Here is a 6,217-nt window from a genome sequence, read left to right on the forward strand (position 1 = left end):
CTGGTACAACCAATGTGCAATCAGCATTACTAAACTATCAATAAATTATGAGTGGCGATTGTATTATTGTATCATGGCGTCTAATGTTATATTAATTTATTACTAAATAATTTAGTCATCTGGTTATAATTATATAATAATTAATTAATAAGATTACTAACGTTATTCTGGATGTACACAATTGTTAAATGTTTACGCTCATTTTAAATAGAACTGGTAGATAGATTTCGGAATATTGTACATAATTGTTTTAATGAATACAATTTAATTGTTGTACAAATTACGCCCATTAATAAGAACGATTAAAATTAAATGAAATGTTCATCTTAAAATTTATTATTTCGTTGTCATTAAAATGGTTATGGAATTATTGTGATAATAATGTTTTGAGTTAATGTTTTATTTTCGTATAGTATCGGTTAAATAGGTACGCGCGTTTTTTTGTTATTTTGTTTTATTTACGTAAGAATATGTTTCTTTCGAATTTCGTTCCTACCTCTTTTGTGGATTGAAGAATTAGTTAATTTGCCACTTGAGTAATTTTAAACTTGAGAAGGCTCTGTAACCTCAGTATATAATGTGTACGCTAAAACCGTAGATTTGTTATCGATAAACGGAAATCGGTAACATCATAGTAAAGCCTTGTTTTAATGCTTAAATCCGTCCACACTCTTACAACCTTTGCTCTTGGCGGAATATTAAATATATATAGATACATTTATTATCTATACAGTATAATAACATGTGATTATAAACTTATAACATTAGGTCTATTTTATTTTGAATACTTGGTAGGTCGAACGTGCCAATCTCATACTAAGGTTACTGGGCCATGATACTTAATGACTACGTGCATCTGTAATATTCTAGAATGTTTGATAGACACATTACGATTCCTAAGGAAGTACGAGACGTCTTTAGACAACGCTAATATTGTGACGCACTAGTAAAGTTAGTCTACTTTACGTAGCTAGCTTTGCTTATGTTACACCCGTTTTAGTGCGACCTAGTTCGAAAATAATATGTTTATTTATATTATTATCGTGAACTTACTAATTTTTGGGTTATTCAATTTCAAAAATAATATTAAATCTCTTATCACTTTGTAAAAAATATCTACTTTTAATTATATATTTTGCTCTGTCTTATACTAAATATCTGGAAATAATATTGTATTGATAATGAATGAGAAAGAATGATGTTGTTTATAATAAACTGATATTTCATTCCAAATTTAGTTTCCTTTTATTCCCATTATGTTTTCAGATTACTGCTTGCTTACTTCAGGATATCATTACTATTAATTTTCATGTCTAAGATATTATTTATAAGTCCACTGCATTGTGACCTCTGTTTACATAATACATACAAAATAACTCTTTTGCAATTAGAATAATTCAGTTGTTTGTAGGAAATAGCACTAAATATTATGAATGAATATTATGAATAGCCGTTGGTATTTTTTAGAAGTTACATAAAAATCAGTCTATATAGTACCAGGTGATAAAGTTCAAGTTCATGAAATTATATCGTATTAAAGATTCATCTTAATTTGGTCATTGTCATAAGTCGCAAAAAAAAAACGTTTTTACCCTTTCAATTACGAAATTTGTCACTGAAGCTCACTGAAATTAACAAAACTGATGAACGCCAAAGTCGTAGACAGCGCTGTCACAATAAAACTCCGTTCGATTACGCTTGAACTATTAGATTTTTTAGAGTTAATAAGATCATTAAAATACTGTGACCGAAATTGATCTTTAACGCCATAGTATTTCTATAGATCATTATAGAATAAAATTAGTTAGGACGTATCGGAACCATCGTTATGTAATCACTGCGAGTGTTTGTTTTTAAATCGACTGTCAATTTTTTTATGAAAATCATCCTTATCTTCTCTCTTGGCTCTCGTGGCTAAGATTTAAATGGGTCAAGCAAAATAAAAGTTCCTCAGTAGGTACGCTGGGACTAAAACCGGATTTTTCTGCAATAAAATTTAACAGCAAATTAACATTATTACAAGGTAGGTAAAACCGCAAAGTCCGACCCACTACGCAAAGTTTAGTTGTTTAGTAAACTTTGACATCAATCTTTTGTAAACATCTACAATCCCGACGGACATTACCTCCCTAACTTATACACGAGTTTTGGTTTGGCTTAATCTGATATGAAACTTCATATAGTTTTGTACTGCCTAAAATTAAATTAAGTAGTGCTTACCTTTATGTACTTCAAACCAACCGATAGAAGTCCAACTATAGAAATTGTTCTTATGAAGGGATTTCCAAAATTCATTGTCTTGTGCAGACAGTGTCCGGCGGCTAGCTGAGATTTATTGACGGTGCAGTGGGCAGCGACCCTGCTTTCTGAGTCCAATGCCGTGGGTTCGATTCCCACAACTGGAAAATATTTATGTGATGAACATGAATATTTTTCAGTGTCTATGTGTTTATTAGTATATTATAAGTATTTATGTATATTATTTATAGAAATATTCATCAGTCATCTTAGTACCCATAACATAAGCTACGCTTACTTTGGGGCTAGATGGCGATGTGTGTATTGTCGTAGTATATTTATTTATTTATTTTATTTGATGTCTGTCCACATATTTGTCCCTATGTTTGTGCTTTGTTTTTTATATCGCAGGTAATAGAACATTGTGATTTACGGGCCTTTTCTTAACAAGCTTGTAGGAAAACAGGTTATATATATTTGTTGCCTGTAGCAAATTTTCCCCGATTTGAACTTACCGGGTACTGTATTGTTGAAGATTTTCTATTAATTTTCATATCGGATGGCTTTCATTCTATATTACGTTACGCTTCATCAATTTAGACCTAAAATTATAACAATAGCAAAATTTTAATTATTACGATAAATAACACTACTTTGTGATGATTATCAACACTTTAAATGCAGTATTTGATGTAAGTTATAATTATATTTAAAAGTTCTAAGCCGATTGATGGCAATGTTTCATAGTTAGTTTTGCATTGTGTGTTTTACTTAATTATACTCGTGCGTAGACTAACAAACTGAAACTCACTCTGCATGCTACGATCGGCCTCTGTTGGGTGTTTTTAAATCCGCGAAGATGAAATCTGTTGGAGGATCATAGTCATAGACCAAAGCATTAGAAGCCCGAATAATGAGCGCGTACAGTGTTAAGCAATTTTCTAACACACAAAATGTTTCGTGCTGTCTAGGGGAGAGAGTACTCTATCCATAATAGTTATTGTGGTGAAATAATATGCATAAATAAAGAAGAACCTATTAATATAAGAGAACCTACCCCCATCCATCATACTAATCTTTATCCATTCTAATAAAAAAATGTAAACGTCTTGTTTAAGAAAGCGGAACTGTGAGTTACTATTCCATCGCATAAAATCTCGAGTTCCTTAGACCCTTTAGGTGGCGACCCTAATAAATACAGGTAAGTAATGCAGAGAATTTGTCTGGCCTAAAACAAAATGAAGACTCTTTTAATTTCTTATACTATGAAGCTCACGGGTTTCATTCGAATTTATCTACCAGTTTCATTTGTGACTAAATATTTAATATTTAAGTTAAGTTAATTTTATTATAAATGCTTATTTTATTTACATTTAGCAAATGTCATAGTTCGATATTTATCTGGCTGGTTTTGATGACGTTAGAAGGGTTACATTTAAAAATATAATATAACCCCACTGACCCAGTGTATAGCCCTGACCTTGCTCCTTGAGATTTTCACCTCTTACGATATTTTCAGCATTATTTGGGCACTGTCAGGTTCACATTAAGGAGGACCGGCAAAACTACTTTGCGAAATTGAAGCAATCGCACATACATATTATATCTGCTATTGCTATAATCAAATAAAAATATTTCAAAAAAAAATCTTAAACTGCCGTATAAAACACAAAGAAACAATTTCCTATTATAAATATACTATTAAAACTACTTATTGAATTTAGTTTTATTTTTATCTTTCGTATCAAAAGGAAACTTGCATGCTCCTAAAACTTAGTTTACAAGTTTACAAAAACAACACTGGAAACACTGTTTTTGTATGAAGCTCTAGGATTATTTGAAATTTACGTTGAAAGCTTTCATGTTTCGGAAACGGAATGCTAAAGGAATTAACTGTTACCTAAATTTAATTCAAAGAATGTGGTGGCTGGTGACAAAATTAGTAAAGCACTAAAAATTTTAGAACTTTCAGGGAATGCTCTAGAATTTATGTAATAAAACGATACTTGGTACGTAAAAACAAGGTAATAACAAAGGTAGAAAACATTTCACTAAGAAACGGTGATAACAGGGAGTTTAGCTAAATAAATAGCAAGGATATATCAAGAGATATGGTCTCGTATCTTTTGATATATCCAATTTTTATATGTGCCAGCATATAAAGATGGGTTGTGTCTCGTATGTTATATTTATATAGGTATCTTATTGTTGCATGTCAGCAGATTAATTAATAGGAAGTAAAGAAATTTTTTAAACACAGTGTTTAAAGGACTTTTTTACTTCACCTTTATTAATTATACTACCTACCTATGGTGCAGTCTAAGATGGAACCTAGCGGATAACCTAACCAGGTTTGGCGGTTTTATGAAACACATATCCCTACGGTTTCAACGTGGCATCGTACCGGAACGCTTAAACGCTTTGCAGCACTTCTCATGATTCCTGACCAGACAATATTCAGAAACTATAATTTACAAAATTGTCCCTGCTGGGGATCGAATATCCCACCAAAAAGACCACACTGACCACTGTGCCAAGGAGTATGAACAACATTGCCGATATTACTTTGATAATCTTAAATAGAGGTACCTAACAATATAGAACTTGATATCATCATCATCATATTTACCCATTACCGACCAACTACAGGGCAAGGGTCGCCTCCCACAATGAGAGGGGTCAAGGCCGTAGTCTACCACGCTGGCCCAGTGCGGATTGGTGGACTCCACACGCCTTCGAGAACATTATCTAGATCTGTCATGCACAGGTCTTCTTTCGATGTTTTCAACGTTGAAGCAAGTGATATTGTGATTACTTAAAACGCACATAACTTAGAAAAGTTAGATGCGTAAGTGCGTGCTTGGATTCGAACTGAGCCCCCCGAAAGTGAAGTCGAGCCTCCTACCCAATGGGCTATCACTGCTTCTTGATATAAATATGTTTAAATAATAATTTTATATCTCGATGGGTTGGTGGTGGTGGTGGGTAGTCAACTTACTACAAACCAATAAGCAATATTTATTTAAAAAAAATTAAGACCGATTTGTACTTTCAGTAAAATCTTATGTGAAATTCAAAAACTTGTGTGAAATTATAATTCTAGTCATTTCATAAAAGTCTTAGATACTAGTATGCTTATTTCAATAAAAAGTTTTAAGTTTAATTATTTTTATAAATTTGCAGTGGTATTTCTCTTTACTACTATCTATCCTATTTATATTGCCAGGAGAACACTGGTGTTTCCCTTTTCATCACATCCATTATTTAATTGGATTTCATTGGATCCAAAAGTTTCCAGTTATACCCATTATGTCAATTTTATGTTAAATATAATTTGAAATTTAGTTGTTTACTAATATGGTTGAGAGTCGTCGAAATACAGATTTTGTCTTTTAAAAATTGACAGATAGAATCATTCAAGGAACATATTGTTTTTATAACTAACTAGCTGTTGCCCGCGACTTCGTCTGCGTTTGATTTTGATTTTTAATGTGGCATTAAATTTAGTTGTAGTTCTAAAAAAGATTAAATTATTCAGTATCGCTAAACCTTAAATGAGGGGTTTTGCTGCTGTCCGCTGAGGAATTCTGTCCTCTATCTCCAGCCAAAGTTTGGGTAAAATTAAACACACCTCTATGGTACAAAAATAATTATGTAAATCGGTTATAATTTGTCGGAGTTATGGTGTAAAATCACTCATACCTTCTCCCAAAGGAACCGAACTTAATGTCGGGATAAAAAGTATCCTATATTATTTCTAACACCTCCAAAAATATGTGTACAAAGTTTCATGAGGATCGAGTAAAAAGTATTTGCGTGAAAGCGTAACAAACAAACTTACATTGACATTTATAATATTAGTAGGGACAGGGATAACTAGTAAAAGATTAGCTCGCGAGCAAGGGTAGTGTCGCGTAGTGATAGAGCTTTTTGTGACAGAGCTCGTCCGGCGAAGTACTACCACTATGCTTATTTCTGC

This window comes from Pararge aegeria, chromosome 1 (genome assembly GCF_905163445.1).
Source record: "Pararge aegeria chromosome 1, ilParAegt1.1, whole genome shotgun sequence".
In the NCBI taxonomy this organism is placed as follows: Eukaryota; Metazoa; Arthropoda; class Insecta; order Lepidoptera; family Nymphalidae; genus Pararge; species Pararge aegeria.